Source organism: Strongylocentrotus purpuratus, unplaced genomic scaffold, assembly GCF_000002235.5.
Source record: "Strongylocentrotus purpuratus isolate Spur 01 unplaced genomic scaffold, Spur_5.0 spur5_scaffold_20, whole genome shotgun sequence".
Taxonomy (NCBI): domain Eukaryota; kingdom Metazoa; phylum Echinodermata; class Echinoidea; order Camarodonta; family Strongylocentrotidae; genus Strongylocentrotus; species Strongylocentrotus purpuratus.
In genome coordinates this window covers 16,261,446-16,286,278 of record NW_022145606.1, presented here as the reverse complement: position 1 = coordinate 16,286,278, position 24,833 = coordinate 16,261,446, and the positions used below count along the sequence as shown (strand labels likewise).

The window sequence follows — 24,833 nt, the reverse complement described above, 5'->3', positions numbered from 1 at the left end:
TTATCAATATCGTCTCCATTCCTCTCATCATCTCCATCCCTTACATCATCAACATTGTCTCCATTATGTATTATGCCACATTGTGGAAATGCAATTTTATTTTTGTATTCATTATTTATTTATAGTATGTACATATTTACAGGTACACAAGATCAGATATAAATTTGTTAACCCCCAGCCCCCCCCCAAAAAAAAATAAAAAATTGTAACATGCAGATGACACGCCACACCATTCCTTGTGCTGTGGTATTGGTACGTATTATTTCATATGCAATTTACAAGGCAAAAACAAATCTAAATAAATAAAGTTAAAACAATTAAATAAAAATGAGGACATGTTTGAAAAACACACATAATAGCAATAAACATTATTTGTTTACGACTCCAAGATACAAATTCCAACAATATGACGTCAAGCTGACTCAAAATAACAATTGATAAGCAGAGGTAATCATGTATTAATTTATGCCACGTTGTGGTAATGCAATTTTGTTTTTTTATTTATTATTTATTTATAGTATGTACATATTTACAGGTACACAGGATCAGATATAAATCTGTTAACCCCCAGCCCCCCCCCCCAAAAAAAAAATTGTAACATGCAGAGACCAGTACAGATGACACGCCACACCATTCCTTGTGTTGTGGTATTGGTACGTATTATTTCATATATGCAAGTTACAAGGCAAAAAAAACCTAAATAAATAAACAAAGTTAAAACAATTAAATAAAATTGAGGACGTGTTTGAAAAACACACATAATAACAATAAACATTATTTGTTTACGACTCCAAGATACAAATTCCAACAATATGACGTCAAGCAGACTCATAATAACAAATGATAAGCAGGTGTAATCGTGTATTAATTTTATGCCACGTTGTGGTAATGCAATTTTGTTTTTTTATTTATTATTTATTTATAGTATACATATTTATACTGGTACACAGATATCAGTTATAAATCTGTTAACCCCCAACCCCCCCCCCCCCCCAAAAAAAAAATTGTAACATGCAGAGACCATTACAGATGACACGCCACACCATTCCTTGTGTTGTGGTATTGGTACGTATTATTTCATATTATGCAAGTTACAAGGCAAAAAAAACCCTAAATAAACAAAGTTAGAACAATTAAATAAAAATGAGGACATGTTTGAAAAAAAGATTAAAAAGGGCACTTATTCAAGATTATTTCGAGATTTATGAGAATGGAAAATGGACACTTATTGCAAAGGAAAATGGGAACATGCCGAAGGAAAAGGGGCACGTGTCAAAAATAAAAAAGGGCATTCGTCAGAGGTGAAAAGGGGCACTTTTACTAAGTAATAGGGGCACTTGTCAAAGGAAAAAGGGCACTTCTTACAAAATTAAAGGGGCACTTTTGGGGTATCTGAAAAAGTGGGGGGGGGGCACTGTGCCCCCCCCCCCCCGGAGGGCCGCCTCTGCCCCTGCCCCTCCATGCACCGGCACGTCATTGCAATATCATGTCTTAATTGCTTTGCTTTGTATATATCTCTTTGATTCCCAGAAAAAGGGAACAAAAAGGAGATTTTTTGGTTTGTTTGGGGGGGGGGGGGTGGTGGGGGCTGCATTATTTATACAAAAAACTTGAAGCCAATACCTTCTTTTCGGCGTAGAATTTTTTTGAAGCAGCCCCCTCCAAAAAAATAAGAAGGCGATTCTTCAGCTCACTGAAGAATCTGCTTAGAGTACTAGGTTAGGCCCTTACGTTAGATCTAGCTATTTATCAAGTCTCTAACTTTTAGGAGTAAAATATGATTATCTGATTATGAAAAAAGAAAAATTCCATTCCTTCATTAATAGGATATTCTACTCTGAATGACTAATCTAGAATATGATAATGATGTAGCTATAGATCTAGGTCTAGTCTAGTTTACTCACTAAATCAAATTGGATATTCTACTCGGAATGAATAATGATAATACAGTAGATATAGATCTAGTTTGATTAGTTATACTCACATCACTCGATCAAATTGGGCAGTACAATCATGCAATGCAGTGCAGCGGCCCGGTACGAGTCAGTGAATTCCCCCGCCGACCCGGCCGGCGGCGCTGTACGGCTAGCTGCACACTGAGCTGAGCTGCTGCGGTAGCACTAGGCAGTAGTCTGCTAATTTACGGCCAGGACGAAAGAATGTGAACAAACATCAACCATCTCGTCTAAAATGTACTATATTCGACTTCTCAATAATGAAATCTGTGTCAGGAATAAAAAAAATAGACCTTCATACGAGATAAAAATGATATTTTTGCAGTGATTTACCGACAAAAACACTGCTCGATTTTCAGTGGTCCGAGTAGATACAACGCACATTTAATGTACGTGCGGCAATGCGGATTGCGAGGTGTGAGTAAATTGTCCGAAATATCATTTTTTTGTCATTTTACCTAAAGATAAGTCATAGATTGTCTTCATTAGTATCATTTAACACAATTCCATTAAAGATTTTGGTTGGAAAGGGCATTATTAAGTCACAAAGAGCACAAACATATACACATTGGTATCTCTCGATCGATTAATTAGGTCGAGACATCTCGGCCCAGTTTTTCCAGCTGGGCCGAGTAGTCCCGTGGGCCGAGTTAGCCCGGATTCGTCTAGACATGTACATGTACATGTACCATAGAGATATATACTTAATAAGGCTAGAGTGCGGACTCGTCATACGCGCCCGTTCAAAGCTCTGTGCGCGCATGGAGCGCGGTCCGCCATTACTAAGGAGGGCACAACTTCGAGAAATACCCGGATGTTCCCTTCGAAGCTGTGCTACTGATATGCAATGTGAAGCTTCATTTTTCGGGTTGATTTATCGGTTTTCGAGTATGAAACGTTATAATTGTGGTATTTTGCATAATGCATGAACCCTACTCATGCCTCAGTCATGGTATCTGATGTAGGTCAAGATTAATTACGGATGTTATGGTGAGGTAAAAGGGACACAAAAAGCTATTTATATTTCAGTATATCTTCAATTTTTCTTCCTCTTTGTCAATATAAAACTGCGATATTATGACATTAAATATTACTTGGCTTTCAACCAATCAGAATCAAGCATTTGGGACTTGTATTTGATATTTATGTCATGATATTAAACAAAGTTTTATGCTACAGGGCCAATGCCGGGGGCCAATGTCTTTCTAATTCAGTTATTATGAGAGCCAGGGTTTATTGATTTAAAATGCTTTAAAGGTAATATATTCATTTTATGTTTATGACTATTATAAACAGATTGATACTTATAGATTTGGGATAGAGATGGGTATGTAGATAGCTAGACACATAAATAGATGGATAGATAGATATAATATAGAAGGATAGGTAGATAATGGAAATGCAGATAAAGGACGATACTGAAGATAGGAAGAGGGGGAAGGAAAGAATTATAGGCCTACACATTTATTTTAAAAAATTATGTTATTTACTCATCCAATCATTCATCCATCCATCCAAACATTCTTTTTCTTCTTCTCTCACTCATTTTATATCAAATTCACACCTTATGTCTTTCACCCATTCTCTATAAAATCTCTATTTTTGTCTGAAAGAGTAATTCAATTTTTTACAGTTCACTATAAATATATATGAATATTCTTTAAAAACAGCTGATCATTGATGTAATAATTATTTATTCACACCACTTTTTTTCTCCATAAATAATATTCTCCTTGATACAGTGTATTTCTTATTTTCTTCATCAACCAGTTTTAGAGAATAAACTTATAATTAAATTTGAAGAAAAAATGAATAAATGAACCTTTTATTACCACACGGCACACGTGTGTTGATATTCTACAGCATAGGCATTTAAGTTTTGACATTTTATCGGACATATATACTGCAATAATATATCACAATTGAAAAGACAAACATTGCAAAAACAACACCTCAGATTTTAGCCCCATGTCACGGATCACGGATCATAGGCAACACAACCACAACAAATTGATTCGCCACCAAAGACAAGCATTACACATCCCAAAACCACCACAATAACTCCCAAAACATAAATGTCAGGAGGCCAATGTCTATGTGTCAAGATGTCAGCGATAACGAACACTTTATTAACTAGTCTTGGCTCCAAGCGCACGCAGGCGCGTCACATTTACAAATAATACATCGAGTAATAAATGCAAACCAGAAATAGTAATTGAGCATATATATTCCAAGTCACCTGTGTTGCTATGAAGAACTATAATTGAAGAGACTTACATCTCAGGATACTGCACTACACTATTCAGTGAAACCTCATAGTAACATGGTCTTTTGACATCATTATTCATCAGGTGTAATAATAAATTTGAAACTGATTACCCTCAAATGTACACAGTAGATACAACAAGCCAAAGAGTGCAGTGCACAATCTTATGGGTTTACATCTAGTGACATTATTCCATATAATTTTTCTGTTATCAAATCTCTTCAAAAGCAGTTTTCCATTTTGGAACAAAATTCAAACCTATGTACAAAACGATCTATGGGTGTGTATATGGTGTGCATTACACAGGCTTTTCAATTGCCACACATCTGTGAATTCTTCTCGTTTATTAAAAATGGGCTCACTTGATGTGAATTTCTTGCTTTTCATCTTTAATGATGTAAATCACTTGGTTGAGAGCAATCCAGACAATGTTATTAAAAAGGTCTACATGTTTATCTCAGGTTATTCATACTGTACCTGCAGAATCAAAGCACATGTAGAGTGCAAATAATTTGCAAACATTTGTCGCTGTTTTCACGAAGTGACGGTAGTGAAAAAAAATGCATTCACTTTGCGTTACGATTTTCCTCACTACCGTCACTTCCTGAAAATAGGGACGAATTATAGCAACTGAATCAGATACAGCAGGTACAATCATGAAGCTTATAGAGTAAATATTCAAATACAGTGTACCTCACAACAACTCAAAATCCAAGTACATTTTGTTTAACCCCTAATGTAATCAATTCTTCCACTTTAGTTTGCCTTCGTGTAAAGTTAACAAACAGAAAATTATGGTTAGGTTGTGCAACTGTCACAATGTGTCCCCAAAATTTTATTTCATTACACAGAACAAAAGTCTCAGATTGTTCTGTTTTTTTAAAAGATTATTGAAAGCTCTCTCCAGTTTTAAACGGCTTCACAGTCAATCATCCAGTGGATAAGCTATGCAGACAAGAGGCAAAATATAAAAGACCGATCTGTCTTTGTAGTTTGTACGAATGAAGTTCTATGTTTTGTTTTGTTTTTCCTGAAAATGCGTTCTCTCCAAAGTTGTGTTGAAGTAGGTCAAGCTGATCCTGGCTAATGAGCTTGCTTTCGTGGACTTCCTGCAAGAGAGTCCTGGTTTTTCCATCTCTCCTGTTTACCTTGTTTCACCACTTTAAGCTGTTTCTTGGCATCTTGCACTTGCTGTCTGGTTATATTCAGTTTCTAATCAACTCAGACAGAAAAAGAATAGTCATGTTCTTTTGTAATGTCATAGGGTTTCTTTGGAGGCACGGGAAAACTTTTGGATGTTGTACATGGTTTTGCTGGGAGTCTTGAGCCATGGGTCTGTTTATAGGGAGGATGTCCAGGAAAGACAGTAGGCACAGCTCTAAGAATGAGATGTGGTGTGTAACATCCTTTCCTCTCTTGGGTGTATTCCTGCATTACAATAAAAGCAAATGGAAACAATAATGAGTCTTTTCTCATAACATGACAATTGTTCTACTATTAATGCTATTTCATGTGATTTTTAAGACTGAAACTGAAAGCAGCTTCCAGCCAAATAAATAAAATAATAATGTCAGCAAGTCATAAGCAAATTTGATAGAAATAGTGTAGTGTGCGGTGGGATTTTTAGGCTAGCCTAGCCTAGTTGGATAACTCCTGTGATGTGAAATTTGGCAGGCTAGCCTGGCTTAGACCAAAAGCTTCAGTCTCTCTATACCGTCGGTTGTTCTACTGAGACTGCGTCTGGCTCCACTAGACCTCTGATTATATTATGGGGAATGTCAACAAATGTCAGTTTTATTAAAGAAATGACCCATATCAGATGGTTATATCTGTCTAACCTGGCTTTGCCTTTCAGGCTTTAGAAATTAGAGAGTAGAGTTTAGATCTGGAGTCTAGATCTAACTTAGATCTAGAGTCTAGTCTATAGTTAAAATATAGATCTAAAGAAGTTGACATTTGATTTTTATCTTGAAATTAGATAAGATAAAATTAATTGTATCGTTTTATTCTAGACTTTTCTTTAATAGAATCAAGCTCATGGAGTTATATTTCCGAGTTGGACTCTCTGGCTCTTGGAGTTGCGAGCGACTCCAGCGCAGCAGAATTTTCCCATCACCATCCCCAGAACCTTAACCCATGCCTGCCCCAGCCCGGCGGGCGTGGACTGGCGCGCTCCGCTGCTGCAGGAGCTGCGGTGGCTTGTCATGAGACAACCCGGGTACAGACTACAGTCACTGCATAAACTACATTTTTAGCTCTAAAATCTCCTTATTAATCAACATAACATTAAGAAGAACTTACTTGTGAAATATTACGCAGTTCCCTTTCTTTCTTCGGTTCGAACATCCAAATGCAACGCACGAACCTGGCTTCTCCAATTTTTTCCACGTATGTTGTGCACAGTATCTTGTTGGGTCGTTCGTTTTTCTGCCCTCCTTAGTAATGGCGGCCACAGCTCCAGGTCCACACAGCAATTTGAGCGAGTACGCCCTCTAGTGTTATTAAGTATATATCTCTATGACATGTACCTACTAGTCTACCTAGGCTGGTATCTCCAACTCCAAGGAGCTCCGCCCCCGCGCCGCCGGGGGCGGAGTTCCCTCGAGTTAGGTCTAGCTACCCTGGCCTGGGATGATTTTTTTTTCATTTTTGCCTACGTATTGAAATATATAAGTCACGACTCCATATGCTTTAAAAGTTTATCTAATATTGTAAGATAAGAGAGCTGTAAGTTGACTTACTCGATACTCCCAATGCAGATCACTATTTACAAACAAAATCGCTAACACGTGTGCATATTTTGCATAACACAAAGATGTAATTTAGTACGGGCAAATAATTAATACGTAGAACCCTTAACAGAAATCAAGGGTATAGTCTTAATCAAGACTATCCGGGTAATTTTTTCTGTATAAACTTTGTGGCGTGCGCCTGTAATCCATGCAGCTAACAGTGGAAGTTACAAACTGATTCAGCCGAGGACGCAGGTTCGAAACTGAGTCACGTCTTTCGGATGGTGACGTTTAAAGGTCGGTCCCCAGACGTAAATAATCATATCTGATGATTGACACACGGCTGTAAAAAACACAATACACACATCCATCGTTCCTGTCCTAATTTTGTTTTGCATAGTATACAAATTGTACGTAGTCCATTTCAATAATCAATTTTGTTCTATTACCAGTTCCATTGACAAATAGGATACTTGGTGGCAGCTAGGCACTTATAAGTGCCTAGCTGCCACCAAGTATCTATCGGCAGCTATAGCCACGGGAGGGGGTGGGGGGAGCACTTGCACCCCCCCCCCACAAAAAAAAAATTCCAGGATCGGTTGAACTTTTTTAGACCCCCTTTTTTTTTTTTTTTTTACCTCGATTGATATTACATGCATGTGACCCCAAAACATCAAACTCTTGCTACGTGCCTGCTTGGTGGTGCAACATAGATTTTGACAATTTCGAAAAGTCCTCACGAAACCTATGATGGCTTCCACAAGAGAGGCGTAAATATTCACTTCTGGGCAGCGTTTCATGCACGAATAAGTACAAGTTCACCGACATCTCATTGAAAGGCGCGTGTAAGTTTAACACGCGTTTCGATGTCGGTGAACTTTTTGACGGTTTCGTGAAACGCTGCCCTGAATGACAAACGCATATAAACTAAAAGTCTAAAACAACAACAACAACAACACTTTTCGATCCTAGCTTGCACAATCTACTAAAGCTGTATATATGTAGGCCTATAGGTCAGAGTTGTCCTGACGAACGGAAAAGAATTAATTAACCTCTGTCCCTAACTTAGTACCAATTACCCAAGCAAAGTTCGAGCCAGATGCATATTATTAACAAGCTTCAAGACACCGATACATGAGAAGTTCACAAGAGTTTATTCTATCGACGTGTTGCCAAAGATAATCAGGAGGATTTTTTTTGGCCCCCGGAAATGGGAAAATCGCATAGACAAATATTTCGCTCAGTGAGGAGGGGGAGGGGGGGGGGGGGTAAGGAGAATTTAGTTGTTTTTTCTCCTCAGCAGACCCACCCCCAAAACAACAACCCCCTAAGCTGCGTACGCGCCTGGGCCTGCACAATACATCTACGTACTTCGTGGCAAAAAGGAAATAAGTGAGGGAAGGGTAGGGCAATGACAAGAGAAAAAGAGAGGAGAGAGAGGGCGAGGGGCATATGGCCTAGGTTCAAATTCAGTTCTCTTCAATTTATGAGACCCGGTACTGATGATCATTTAATATCATGCGATTGCCATGTATACGCCACACCGAATAGCGCACCTCATTTTTGTTTATTGTTGTAAAGAACTTGTACGGCTTGCATCCAGTATATTTTGTTCATGTGTTTGAGCTTGTTATTGAAAACGAGATCAAACACATCATCATAATCTACAGAGTGCAACCAAAAATTTCTGAACAACAATTGAAATTCAGAAAGCCTAACGATAAAAGCTGTTTTTGATTCACAGAGCATCGTAGAGACGATGAACAAATACGAATAATATTACAACGTCGTTAAGCGTGAGACCATTCACTGCTATCTCTAACCGAGGGGAATCAACTCAACGAATATATCATGAGTCATTGAAAAATTAAATAATTCTGCTTCTCATAGTAGTATTGAAGAGCAGCAAAGGCGAAGGATTGTCGCTACAATTGTTCTTTGGAATGCTTTTCCCTCAAAATTACCATGAGATATCAAGCTACAAAGAACTATATGTGAGAATATTCCGCTCAGTAAGGAGGGGGTGGGGGGGGGCGTTATAAGGAGCATTCATTTTTGTCTTACTCAGTACCCCCCCCCCCCCTCCTTGACCAAAAAGAAAGAAGAAACAAATTGAGGAGGCGGTTTAACCCCCAAAACACCCCCCCCCCCCCTTGCGTTCGCGCCTGGGCATGGATATTGAATAATGTGGAGTTTAGTGAAAAGAATGGTCTATGTACATATACATTTACTTTAATTTCTTAACTTGTGGAGTCCCATTATAAGGAACACTAATAATGCAGGCTTATTCGATAATTTTAGAATTCCTGACATGTAGGACTTCTAAAAACAAGATTCTCATACAGATGGCACCCACATTGAGCTCTGAACCCAACAATTTTGAAATTTGAACGTTGGCCCTCAACATATACAAACCCTAAACAATTATAATCATGACCGCCTGTGAACAAAATAGTTTGGGATCCTGCATATGTGCGGGGCTCCACACTAACTTTTTTTCATAAGGAGTCTATACATTTTTGGGGGTTTGTCTGCATACGGCACTTGTTTTTATTTTTAGAGGGGGGGTCATCTTTAACCTATCCCAAATTTATACTACACATCTGTTTTGTAGTTAACCTTGAATAAATTGATAAAGCTTTTTCAACCAGATAATGCAAAACATATGTTATTTACCTCTTATTAGTCTAATATATTTATGTGGTCCCAAGAGGTTTCGACTTGTGCAAGTTTACCTGTAACATTTAAACGTGTATCTACACATTGTGTTAAGAGTTAGAAAACCAAAATTTGGCAAAGGGCCTGCTGTATGATGTCAAAATGATTATATCAGTTCTTATTTGATGGGGGGGGGGGGGGGCGAGGGAGCTATCCCCATCTTCATCGTTTCTAGTTAAATGTTAAATTGTAAGACTTACGGTCCGGAATAAGAGCCAGTGACGAAGCTCCGAGGGGAGGGGGGGGGGGGGTCAAAAGGGCACATGCATTTTCTGAATTTATTGTAAGAAAGAGAGAGAGAGAGAGAGAGAGAGAGAAAGAGAAAGATAGAGAGAAATAGAGTGAGAGAGAAAGAATGAGAGATCATGGTCAAGGATTTAAATTCAATTTTCTTTAAAATTATAAACCTGGTGTTAATGAAACTATCTGATATGTCATTGCCACGTAGTGCCACGTACAAAAATTAACCACCACTATGATGTTTATTGCTGTGAAAAAACTATTGACTTTTCACCCAGTAAATTATTATCGTGTTTTCAATCTTGTTATTGAAAACGTCATAATTTTCTTTTCTCGAACCAGCAAGGTCTACTGGGTGCAAACAGAAATTTCTAAACATCAATTGAAACTTATTCCAGGAAGCCTAACAATTAAATCTGTTGTTTACTCAAAGACGATGAACAGATTGCCGTTGGCGCTGCGGACAGTGAAAACAACAATGTGAAATCAACTGTGAAATTAACTACATGTTTCAAAAGTCTCTAAAGAGTAAATTGCTATTCCATATCCTATAGTATTACATAATATTAATAATAATACTACTTGATATTTATATGGCGCACATATCCACCATACAAGCTGCTCACGGCGCTTCGGTGTTTCACCGGATCTGCAAGGGTACTGATTTCGGCGCTCGAAGCATTCAAGGAATTCCGTCCTACCGGTACCCATTTAAAACCTGGAAGGAGCATGGTAAATGTAGATTAATGTCTTTCCAAGGACATTAGTGCCGTGGTGGGACTCAAACCGCGCAACCTGTGATCCACAGTCCGACGACTTATCCACTAGACCACAACACCTCTGAAGAGAAGCAATGGCAAACGATTATTGCTAAAATAATGCATTCGTTGCTTAAAGATAAAGTTGAGTTTTGGTCATGCGATTGCATCTTGAAAGAAACATTGTGAAATCGATCAGAAAAGGTTGGTCATCTAGCATATAAGTATTGGTGTGTACTGCAATGTTCTTGAATCATCAATATGATAAGAATTTTGGCCCAGTCTTGGTAAAATTACAAGCACTGTACACAGAAAGATGTATATGGGTGCTACACGAACATGTGGCATAAAAATCAGTCCCGATTGTTATGATATTACATGCCATATTTAGAATATTGAGGCATTTGAAGAGCCATGCTCTTCAAGGAACACTTTTTGTCTGATGTGTTTTCACACTTGCATAATACAATGATAACGCTCACAGAACTCAACTTTCTCTTTAAATAGATTTTCCCTAAACATTACCATGACTCATGAAGATAGAATTAAGATCGGCAAAAGTGATATCGTCATGTTAAGTCAAAATAACTTAAGAACTAGAATGAATAACACTAGTTCGATTACGAAACTAATTTATTTTTTCCAGTCAGTCTTCCAGTACTAAATTACAAAGCGAAACTTGAGACAGATGTAAATAAGGGTAAGCTTAAAGACAATATTTTATTGTCCATTATCATGATGGTATTCTAATTTATTCTTTACTTTTCGATGATTCAAAGTAAGCAAAATCCTAGTGTAATAGTAGGATTGTTGGGCCTTTAAAGGTACTATGTCCCTTTTGCAGCCAACCTCAAATTATGTAGAAATTTGCAGGAATTATGAATATGTCATGTATGTCCTATCTGTGAAATTTAAACGTTAGCAGTGTCCTCATATTCAAATTATGCAAGGAAACCCGTTTACTTGCTAGACTTCACTGTCGGACACTATTGAGTGACTGACCGGCTTTTTTCTTCTTTGGTAATAACATAAATGAAACGAGTTCTAAAGGGTACATGAGCATTTGTCTACATCAATAACCCACTTCCTGTAATGGCCAAGATCAAACTGATTGAATCTTTGCACAGCATAAAACGTATGACCATTCGGTACAATTGTCTGAAAATCAGGACTATTACTTTTGGGCTCTATAGCCCTAAAGTCGATTTGACAACTAATAGTCGTTATTTTCCCACTTGAAGACATTTTCAAGCCCCACCTTTTTTAGAGAAGTTCTAAATTAGTATCACACCCACAACAAAAAGTGAGTCACCCTTACTCAAATTGATGAGTCACTGGTTTGTCCGTACAGCGAAACACTTGAAGGATCATGTGAGTCACTATGACTCGATACAAATGAGTCTTATTTATCTAAGAGACTCATTTGTATCGAGTCATAGTGACTCACATGATCCTTCAAGTGTTTCGCTGTACGGACAAACCAGTGACTCATCAATTTGAGTAAGGGTGACTCACTTTTTGTTGTGGGTGCATCATGACATAGACCCCCTACTCCCTAGGCCTATCACACACATACCATACCATGCCAGAGTCACTGTCCACATTTGCAATGGAAAATATATCCTAAAATATCACATTTTAGCGATGTAATCGGTGGTCCCGCTACCCGAATCTGAAAAATCTACTTTGTACGCACTAAATTAAGCCTTAACTTGAGAGTTATTTGTCACCCATACTGTCACGAAACAATCTTGAATTATTTCGTTTTACATCAAATAACAAGGATCTAGGAGTTTCGTTGTATAAAACAATGATGCAAGATCATGCATGTTTTCATTCGACACGGCTTCGTGCGATACAGTAGAATCTATAGTTAAGTTACACACAGCCTCATCAACTCGAGTGCGGATATCGTAAAATGAACGCATGCATCATTTGTATAATAAGCCCACGAATCCAGTCATAAAAAGCATCGTTTAAAACCATATGAATAATTATGCGTACCAATTTTTCACTAGCTGCAGTCAAAACTCTTCTGAATCCAAGATATAAGATGGCGACGTCGCGTCGTCGATCGGGAATTCAAATATGGCTCGAGAATGCGCATTTTGGATGACGTAACGAAAGCATGCGCGCGCATGCATACAGCCTCACTTTCAAGTTGACTCACTGTTTTCTTCTAAAATGCTCTTATGTCGATCTTGACTCATTTTTTAAGACCATGTGAGTCAGTCGAAGCATTTTGCAAATGCGTCAGCTCATGATTGACACACTGGTGAAATATAAATGAGTCAATAGAGACTCATTGGTTGTTACTAATGAGTCAATTTACACCTGACTCACGAAAATTATGCTTAAATGTGTCAAATGACTCACTTTTTGTTGTGGGTGCATCTTTCAAATGCAGTTGGAATTTAACTTTTTCATTTTTGGGGCCTGCAAAAGGGACATAGTACCTTTAAGAAAGGAATAGCGTTGACACTGCCCTGGCTACAGTGTGTAAACAAAACATAATTTCATCCTCAGTATGTACATGAAGAATATGAATATCCATTTTCCCTGTTATTATCCATATGCATTGTAAATCATGAACCCGCAATAGATCATCGAATCGCCAACATGGGAAACATTAGCCATAGCAAGTATTTACTTCATCTTCATTGTTTCTAGTAAAAATTTTACTTATTTACTTATTTTATATTTACTTATTTTTGTACCGAATTACTTGTATTCGAGAGAAAAAATAACTTTGCATACCTAGCCGAAACTATTTCATGAGAAAAGTTTATTTCATTCTAATCTTATCACAATAGAAATTATGCGGAGTATTTGTTGCTTACAAGCATACACATGTTTTTTTAGTAGTCAGGCAAAATAAACCATTAAACCAAACATTGCAATATTATATTATATACATGTTGATCGATGCATTAAACTTACTTGATAATAGGCAAGATTATGACAAGGTAACTTTCAATGTCCACATTTCCTGAAACATCCTAGAGTACAGAAGAAGAACTAATCAATTGCACTCAGCGCTCTAAATCATTTGAACTTTCTGCACTTCTAAATGTCTACTCACTTTTTTCCAGCTAATATACTGAGATACTGGCCAAAATTAGGGGAATATTTACAATAAAGCACCCTTTTAGCTCAAAATTAATATTTCACACACTACATCACTCATTGAAATTGATATCAGGATGAAGGTATTTAAATTATCCACCTTTCGACACCAAATACATGGTAATTATAGGTTTAAGTTAAAAGTGATCTTTAAAACTCGATGTAAACACACCAAACAGGTCCTTAATACACGAATACCCGTATATACATAGAGTTAATAAACACATGGGCAGAAAATGTTGTTTTGCGGAAATCAAATAAATAACTTTGGATTGCTTTAATTTTTTATTGAAAAGATATATAAACTTCTCCTTTGCACAGGATATTGTCTTTGTACATAAGAACATTCCTGGAAAGTTATGAGAAAATACATTCTCCGATTTTGATATATGGAAATATTTTTTGAGGATAAAATTCAATATTTCGAGAAAAGAAAATCACCCAAAATCACGTGTTTTACTTAAATTTGCGTTGTTGATTAATCTTAATTTCGTGAAATAGGTATCAAAATATAGATAATTTAACTATCTTTCATATGACACCAAACGCATGGTGGTTCATGCCATATGGAGCTATGCGATCTTTACATCTGTGCATATGAAAATTGGTTTCCTTTCCAGCTAGGTTGACCCCCCCCCTCCCCCCCCCCCCCCCCCTGGCTCCCGGACTATCAAGGCGCTTCAATATTCCCTCGGCTCGACAAGGCTACCGGTTTTGGCGCTCACAGCATTCAGGGAATTCCTTCCTTCCTGTACCCATTTTAAACATGGAAGGAGCGTGGTAAATATAAATTAATATATTGTCAAAGGACATTAGTGCTGTGGCGGGACTTGAACCGAGCACCATGTGATCCACAGTCCGACGACTTATCCACTAGACCACAACACCTCTAAAGAGAAGCAATGGCGAACGATTATTGCTAAAAAAAAGTGCAATCGTTGGTTAAATAGATTTTCCCTCAAAAGAGCACATGCATTTTCAAAATCGCATTGCAAGCAAGTGAGAGAGAGAGAGAGAGAGAGACAGAGAGAGCATTGGGATTCAAATCCAAATTTCTTTAAAATCATAAAACCTGGTATTGATGATACTATCTGATATGCAGCGCTCAAAATACACGGGGGCGATGGGCGATTCACCCCCGTGAGCTCCATAATCGCCCCCATCAGGTTGTCCACGGGGGCGATTGCAAAATTAAAAATCGCCCCCGTGGAATTATAAAAAAAAGATTTTCAGCGAATTGAATAATATTGAAAAGGATGCAATTCATAGTTGTACTCGATAATACTCACTTAACATATTCTTTCTCTCTCTCTCTCTCCCTGTCTTGCATAAAGAAAATCTAAAAATAATATTTTGCCTTGATTAAGAAATATTGAAAATTTTATTAGTATTAAACAGGGAGAAGGAAAGGGGAGGAAATTAATCAAAACAAACACTGAAGAATCCAATTCAGTGTTCTTTCGTGATGCATAAGAATGAAAGTACATTAAAAGGTGAAATAATAAATTGAAGAGCGGTGATGAATCAATTCTTTGACGTTGATTGATTGAATAAAAAATAATGAAACAATATGGTCTGAGGGTCATATATCTTCGAATATTAGAAAGTTTCATCCACCATCGTGTTGTTGAACACTATTTGCAACTTAATTTTAATGCGGTGACGTGTCGGTTACGAGCAGAAGGTCATATCAGGCTTCTATATTTTATAATACTATCAACAGATATTTGGATAGAGACACTTCGTCACATCAAGCTACGAGAAAGTATATCATCTCACAGAATTCTACTCGAACACCGCATCGAAATTCTTTTCACCCTTTTTTTTCTTCTTCCTCTTTTTTGGTCCCTTTTAGCTCTCCTTTCTTCCTTTTCCTTCCTTCTCTCTCTCTTTTTTTTAGCGCGGGCGGGGGAGGCAAAGGCCTTTTGCCCCACCCCCATCCGCAACTTGTTGGCGGGAAAATTGCAACTGCATGATATCCCCCTTCTTTTCTTTACTTCTTCCTCAATTTTCCTCCCCTTCATCTCCTCTTTTCCTTTTTTCTTTCTATTTCCTTCCTTCCTTCTCTCTTATTTTGTTTTATTGGGGGGAGGCAACAGCCTGGGAGGCAAGGCCCTTTCGCCCCCCCCCCCCCAATCTCCTTCTTCCCCTTTTCTTTTCTTCTTCCTCTTCTTTCTTTCCCTTTCTCTCCTCTTTCCCTTTCCCTCTTCTCCTTCTCTCTCTTTCTCTCTCTCTCTCTTTTGGGGAAAGGGGGGGGGGGGCAAGGCCCGCTCACCCCTGCTGGATCCGCGCCTGCATCTACCTTATATCTACTAACGTTAGACCCTAATAATGGATCTAGAAGATTGATTGACCTGGTCTCAGTGACGGGTAAACTTTTTTTTCTCAATTACTTGGTCTAACCATGAAAACCGTCTAATTTTACTTTAGATTTTCAAACAGTTACGACCTAAATTAGGCCTAAGGCCAAGGGCTGTACTCTAAATTTTAATAACAAATTAACGTTAACGTTAGACTTAACTTAAACTGTTGTTTCTCTGTGATACAAGTGGGAAAGGAACACTTCTTTTTTCAAAAAAAAGAAAGAAGAAAATTTCCCTTATTTCCCCCTTCTTTTTTCCCGGGGGGGGGGGGGGGGTGGGGCGGCCCCCGCCCCCTGGATCCGCCACTGATCACGGGGATAAAAGTATACAGCTATGTAACAAGTAAATTTCTTAGAGGGAGAATACCGACTTAAATAAATGATAATGATAAAATAACAAGGAATTTAGTAGTTTAATCCAATGGAAATTTGTATTAAAATAAGAGCCCCCGTCAGCACTAAAAGAGCCCCCGTGAGAAGGTTCACGGGGGCTATTTTTTTTGGAAGAGCCCCCGTGGACAAAAATTTAATTTGAGCCCTGCTGATATGTCATTGCAATGTAAAGCCACAACAGATAGTTACCGGCACAATGATGTTTATTGAATATAAAGAAATTACTGACTTTTCACCCAGTATATTATGATTATGTGTTTTATCTTGTTTAAGTTTGAGTTTGAGTTTGAGTTTGAGTTTGAGTTTATTAACAACAAAAAATAACTAGACTTTAATTCGTCACTTTGACGAATTAGGTGATACGTATGCTAATGATTTACATAATGAAGAATGCATTTTCACGATTTCATATTGTTATATAAAATGCTTCTCCCATTATGATCTATCCATATGTCAAGTTTCTACCGTTTAGCCTTGATCATTATGGATGTATGTAAGATATATTGAGAAAATTTTACCATTGACCCTAATTAACATAATGAGGCCTTCACATAAACTTTACATATTCCGTGGTAAGAATGAAGTAAGCGAGGGAAGTGATGGCAATGACAAACGAGTGAGAGAGAGAATATGGCCGGGTTCAAATTAAGTGTTCTTTAAATTATGATTATGATTATGATTATAATTACGATATTTACTATAATAATAAATATAACAATGATAATAATAATTATTATTATGATACTGCTGCTATTACTACTACAACTACAACTACTATAAAGAGGTAAAAGAAGAAGAAGAAGGGGTAGGAGAAGAATCATTTCAGCGATATTAGTGAGTATATTCTCAATGATTGAGGCATAAACATACATATTACATATTCCGTGGTAAGAATGAAGTAAGCGAGGGGAAATGAAGTCAATGACAAACGAGAGCGAGAGAGAGAGAGAGAGAATATGGCCGGGTTCAAATTAAGTTTTCTTTAAATCATTAACCCAGTACTGAGGATCTTTTTATGTGCCATGTTTTTGTTATTTGATGGCTTTTGAAGCTACATAGAAATGCCGTCTTTTGTCACCAAATATTGTTCAAATAGCATTGTAGAGACGATGAACAACTACTAACGCAAAGTCATTAGCCATGAGAATGTCAATTTCTATCTCGTTCTGCTAAATAATCCGAACAATAAAATCAACCAAGTAGAATCAACTGTTAAACGAATTTATCACGAGTTCTGAAATTTCAATTTGTTACTGCACGTCATAATAGTATTAAAGAACAGCAATTGTCGCTAAATTTCAGAAATTGTTGCTTAGATTGATTAAATTACCATGAGACATCAAGCTACATAGAACTATGATCGACAAACATGATATTGTTTTGAAAACAGTCTGAAAACTTGGAGGTAGAATGAATAAGAGATAATTTGGTCATGTAAACAAGTGTATTGTGTCCATGGTAATCCCCTAGTTCCAAAATCATGATTGTATTCTCTATTTATTTCTCCTATATAATTTATTTCAATTTAAAATAGAAATTCTAATGTTCCTTCTTTTGGCTTGATGATATTACAGCAACGAATTGACAGTTTTGGTAGACATCTTGGATGTATCGTAGCAATAAATTCTTGGCACATGACGTATTGTGCATACGATAATAATGATGAGAAGAAGAAGCATACCAATAACTATAAAAATAATAACAATAACACATAATTACTATAATAATCATTATAATTACGATATTTACTATAATAATTAATATAACAATGATAATAAAAATGATTGTTATGATACTGCTGCTATTACTACTACAACTACAACTACTATAAAGAGGTAAAAGAAGAAGAAGGGGTAGGAGAAGAATCATTTCAGCGATATTAGTGAGTATATTCTTAATGATTGAGGCATAAGCATACATATTACATATTCCATGGTAAGAATGAAGTAAGCGAGGGGAAATGAAGTCAATGACAAACGAGAGCGAGAGAGAGAGAGAGAGAATATGGCCGGGTTCAAATTAAGTTTTCTTTAAATCATTAACCCAGTACTGAGGATCTTTTTATGTGCCATGTTTTTGTTATTTGATGGCTTTTGAAGCTACATAGAAATGCCGTCTTTTGTCACCAAATATTGTTCAAATAGCATTGTAGAGACGATGAACAACTACTAACGCAAAGTCATTAGCCATGAGAATGTCAATTTCTATCTCGTTCTGCTAAATAATCCGAACAATAAAATCAACCAAGTAGAATCAACTGTTAAACGAATTTATCACGAGTTCTGAAATTTCAATTTGTTACTGCACGTCATAATAGTATTAAAGAACAGCAATTGTCGCTAAATTTCAGAAATTGTTGCTTAGATTGATTAAATTACCATGAGACATCAAGCTACATAGAACTATGATCGACAAACATGATATTGTTTTGAAAACAGTCTGAAAACTTGGAGGTAGAATGAATAAGAGATAATTTGGTCATGTAAACAAGTGTATTGTGTCCATGGTAATCCCCTAGTTCCAAAATCATGATTGTATTCTCTATTTATTTCTCCTATATAATTTATTTCAATTTAAAATAGAAATTCTAATGTTCCTTCTTTTGGCTTGATGATATTACAGCAACGAATTGACAGTTTTGGTAGACATCTTGGATGTATCGTAGCAATAAATTCTTGGCACATGACGTATTGTGCATACGATAATAATGATGAGAAGAAGAAGCATACCAATAACTATAAAAATAATAACAATAACACATAATTACTATAATAATCATTATAATTACGATATTTACTATAATAATTAATATAACAATGATAATAAAAATGATTATTATGATACTGCTGCTATTACTACTACAACTACAACTACTATAAAGAGGTAAAAGAAGAAGAAGGGGTAGGAGAAGAATCATTTCAGCGATATTAGTGAGTATATTCTTAATGATTGAGGCATAAGCATACATATTACATATTCCGTGGTAAGAATGAAGTAAGCGAGGGGAAATGAAGTCAATGACAAACGAGAGCGAGAGAGAGAGAGAGAGAGAATATGGCCGGGTTCAAATTAAGTTTTCTTTAAATCATTAACCCAGTACTGAGGATCTTTTTATGTGCCGTGTTTTTGTTATTTGATGGCTTTTGAAGCTACATAGAAATGCCGTCTTTTGTCACCAAATATTGTTCAAATAGCATTGTAGAGACGATGAACAACTACTAACGCAAATTCATTAGCCATGAGAATGTCAATTTCTATCTCGTTCTGCTAAATAATCCGAACAATAAAATCAACCAAGTAGAATCAACTGTTAAACGAATTTATCACGAGTTCTGAAATTTCAATTTGTTACTGCACGTCATAATAGTATTAAAGAACAGCAATTGTCGCTAAATTTCAGAAATTGTTGCTTAGATTGATTAAATTACCATGAGACATCAAGCTACATAGAACTATGATCGACAAACATGATATTGTTTTGAAAACAGTCTGAAAACTTGGAGGTAGAATGAATAAGAGATAATTTGGTCATGTAAACAAGTGTATTGTGTCCATGGTAATCCCCTAGTTCCAAAATCATGATTGTATTCTCTATTTATTTCTCCTATATAATTTATTTCAATTTAAAATAGAAATTCTAATGTTCCTTCTTTTGGCTTGATGATATTACAGCAACGAATTGACAGTTTTGGTAGACATCTTGGATGTATCATAGTAATAAATTCTTGGCACATGACGTATTGTGTATACGATAATTATGGTCAGAAGAAGAAGCATACAAATAACTATAAGAATTATAATAAAAAAATAAGCTTTATAATCATGATTATAATTACGATATTTACTATAATTATAAATATAACAATGATTATTATGATAATGCTGCTACTACTCCTACTACTACTACTAGGAAGTAGAAGATGAAGAAGAACGGGGAGGAGGAGAATCGTTTCAGCGAAATTAGTGGTTAGCGTCATGACCTTTAAGTGACCTTTGATGACATGACATGTTGACCCTTGACCTAAAGTATATGTGATATGAATATGAATGATCTTTGCTAATGCATCATGAAGATATGATGGATAACGTGATTTCACAAAATGGCGCCTGGATGACGTCACGATAACCTAATGACCTTGAAAATGTTCCTGTCACGTCTCATGACAATGACCTATAATCATGTCGAAATTTAATGAAATTGACTAAACCAAACTTGAGTTATCCTAGGCACAAAAAACGGGAAGAAATAAAAATAAAGAATAATAAAGAAAATTCTGACGAAAACAATAGGTGATCTGTCGAGAATCTAAGGCAGCACTCAAATTGGTTAAGTGACATCACGTGGGCGTGCATTTTTTCCCAATGTGCAAACTCTTTCATCAAAAATTGATAACCAATGCTCGATATCTGCCGATATCGCTATCGCGTAATTCAGCAAATGTAATGTTCTGCATAACATGAAGTGGTCTAGAGTATTCTAGGCCGAGATCTATATCTTATATCTAGATCTATACTCTTGGTGCAGACTATATTGTAAGAATGTATTGCCGACCCCTCTTATGAAACAAATAATGCATTGTTGCGAGTGTGTAAGGGCAGTTCCAGTGTACGAAGTTAAGTCAGTGCCCTCGTGATAATGCACGCGCCCGCAGGGAAATTGCATTATCGATATCGCACTAACTAACTTGACTAACCTGAGTGCAATGAAACTGCCCTAAACTGCCCTGACAATAGCAATTATAATAATTACAAAACTTCAATAAGTAACAACAAAAAATGCTGCTGTTTTTGTATTGCATAATGCATTACTATTGTTAATGTATAGTTTCATCATGTTCATAATAATTATATAAATAATAATAGCCCACTCCAAATTTTATTAAACCGGAACGGAAATTCTTTTTGCCCAATTGTTCGTGAGCCCAGCAGACACTGAGTAGCGCCAGATCGACGTTGCTCTATTCCTTATTGTTGAACGCCAAACAAGGTAGCAACAACTCCCATCTTTTAACGTCTTTTGGTATGACGCGGCCGGGGCTCGAACCCACGACCTCCCGGTTGTGAGGCGGACGCTCTACTGACTGAGCCAACACTCCGGTGATCAATCGATACTTGAGAATGTATCCACAGTATCGATGAAAGTAACAAGCTATCATTGAATATGTTAAAGGAAAACAATAGATCAATAGCTTTTGATGAATATATATCAGGGCTCACGTATTGGTTTGAGATACAGAAATAAATAGTCAAGACATTTAAAAAAAAAATTAAGATCAATAAGTTCTTTCATATTTAGAGTCTAAACAGGCTTAATTACCGTATAGGTTAAAAGTCACAGCTGGAATTTGTATAGACATACCCTCACGTCTTCGTCAAAAACAAAATAATCTACTATCGGACAAATCAATTTAATCTTGTATGAAAAAGTGTACTTGGCAACTTTGCCATCAATATTAATTATCACTCAACAGTCACTCAAATCAAGGTTTCCAGGGAAGTGACCATTAATGGTGTGAATTTGTGTAATCACACAGTCCTCAAGAGGGCGACATGCATTTTGATTAAAAATATATTCATTTCACCAGCTAGTGAACTTAACACTGGAATGTGACCGGCCAGGAAAATATAAAAATTATGATCCTCGCAATCGATATCACGTGACGAGGTCTGGACCAATCACATCTCGGTATCTGTCTAAGCTATCTGATATATATTAGTATTACATTGCACTGTAATCAAATACAGACAACAACGCGAGCGGCCCAGGTGACTGTTTTTCTCTAGATTTTATGAACTTTAATCTGATTGTTTTTAAACCGGCGGTGGTCGTGCAGACATAAATAATAATAATACTGGAGACATATCATAGAACTCAGATTGGATAAAGTTAAATCACTGTTTAACTTGCTTTCTTGCAAACAGATTTTTGCTGAAAATATTTTGGAAATAAGACTAATTTCATCGACGAAATGATCGGGGATTCAGACAGCGATTTGAAACCTGCTCATTGTGCGGAACCAATTTATTGAGGAGGCTTTTGTCAGTTGTATTGCAACTAAGGTTGGATCCCGTACCAAAACTGATGAACGGCATTTCCTTTCGCACATATCCATCTATCTGTAACTCTCTAGTGGACAAACTGTAACAACTTGACAGCAGCTTGCTTGGTCTGTCAGTCTCTGAACAGAATTATCTAGTGCTTGCGGCTGTGGAAAGGTCATTTAAGTAAAATTGTGTATCTTGTTTTTACTGAGTCGACGCACGGCGTGGCCAAGTCAAGGGTATAGCTGTCATAAAGAACTAGTCAAGACTGTTGACCTAAACATATATTCGGAACAAGATCACGTTGACACACGGGCACAAAGGAAAAAAATACAAATACAAATAGATAATCGAAAATATTTTTCGATTGTGAACAAACCTTTGAACATATAGGCATTACGAACATCAGTGTAAAGCCTATAGCGATAAACATTTTAGAAACCCTCATCCGTTGTATACGTATATGGTCTGTGAATACTTATTGATATTTTCCTTCTTTCTTGAAAGTGATCTCATCTTCTGAGCACGAGAAAACTGTAAAACTTTGCTTTCGTTTTTACGAGATAACAGGCAGCACATTTTGACGTCATGTCGGGACATCGCTCAAGAAAAGGACTGGCTATTGTCATGGTGGTGTTGCTATGGTGTCATTCAGGTATGTTACTTTATGTTCACAATATCAATTACAATAAGCAGGATAATACTAGAAATGCAATCGCGTCGCAGCGATATGCGTGCAATGACGCCCGTGTTTTTACATGTCAAACGAAAGAGCTTCTCCCGAACTATCCAGAGCAATTTCTAAGAAGTCTGTAGCTTCTGTGATAGTGGAGATAGGTAGGGCAAGATAATTGAAGGCCCCCAAAACGGCGCCTGGACTGTCATGCGTGAGTGATTCCGGAAAACGAAGATTTCAGTGACCTTGATGGGATGCTAGAGACTATGCCTAAGAAGTTTGAAAGGAATTGGGATAGGGAAAGGGACCTAGAAATGGCTTTCAAGCACTGCGTGCAAAACCAAAGGCTTGAGGTGCAGGATAAACACGTGATGACGCGTGCAGTGACACATACAGCCGTCCATACGAACACAATCATGCAGATCGAGTACGAAATGCTGTCTAAAATGGCCCCCTTGACAGATTTTAAAAACTAATTTCACGGTGCACTGTACGTGTTTGTGTATTGCAACTCGGAATGTCTCTGTAAAATTTCAAGGAAAAAAAGGACGGGAAGGGGGCTAAAAGCAATCTCAAACAATAACGCTATAGCCGATACGTGTTTTAATCGTGCGGAAACTAGGCGGACTTGAATGCAATTCATTCAAAATTGTATGCGTGAACATGTACCATAATTGGTATCATTTGAAAGGACGCTCTGAAGAAATAAATTCTTGATAATAAGTATTGAGTTCTTGATATCAAGAATTGGATTCTTGATAATCAAGAAATAAATTTACGTTGTAAAGCAATGGTAATTCTTGACACCAAGAATTAATTTTCTTGATATCAAGAATTAATTTTCTTGATATCAAGAATTGAATTCTTGATATCAAGAAATACGAATAAATGTTACAACGGCTTGCAATACTTAAGCGTATAGGCAAATGGAAAGGAAAAGATCATTAGGCGAGGGAAGGATCAAAGCTGATGCATAACGAGTTCGCATATGAACAAATTTGACCCACATTCGGCCAAAAGATCAACGAGTCATTTTGTGTACCTCCCACACAGACGACGAACGTTCGAGTGCACTAGAGCGTAACACCATGGTGCGGACTCTTCCATTTTGATAAAACAGGGGTTTATCGTAGAAAACTGGTGAGAGTGTGATTGTCAACACAGCTGTGCGTGCGTGACGTGTCAACTCTCTCTCTCTCCCCTCTTCTTCTCCCTCTCCTTCGCTTGCTCTTTCCCTCTTTGTTTCTCTCTTCCCTCTTCTTCTCCGACTCTCTGTCCCTCTCTTCTTCTCTTGCTCCCTCTCCTTCTCTCTCTCTCCTTCAATTGCTCTCTCTGTCCCTCTCTCTTCTTCTCCGACTCTCTGTCCCTCTCTTCTTCTCTTGCTCCCTCTCCTTCTCTCTCTTTCTCCTTCGCTTGCTCTTTCCCTCTTTGTTTCTCTCTTCCCTCTTCTTCTCCGACTCTCTGTCCCTCTCTTCTTCTCTTGCTCCCTCTCCTTCTCTCTCTCTCTCCTTCAATTGCTCTCTCTGTCCCTCTCTCTTCTTCTCCGACTCTCTGTCCCTCTCTTC

At 37.2% G+C, this 24,833-nt stretch overlaps 1 long non-coding RNA gene across 1 annotated transcript; it reads right to left on the bottom strand.

Moving 5' to 3' along the window:
* Window positions 1–4,047: 4,047 nt before the first annotated feature.
* LOC115927251 lies at window positions 4,048–6,746 on the bottom strand. Its single transcript, XR_004065520.1, has 2 exons — window positions 6,523–6,746; window positions 4,048–5,649 (listed from the first exon to the last, which is right to left on the bottom strand). It is a non-coding gene; the product is annotated as an uncharacterized LOC115927251 (long non-coding RNA).
* Between the last annotated feature and the right edge of the window lie 18,087 nt (window positions 6,747–24,833).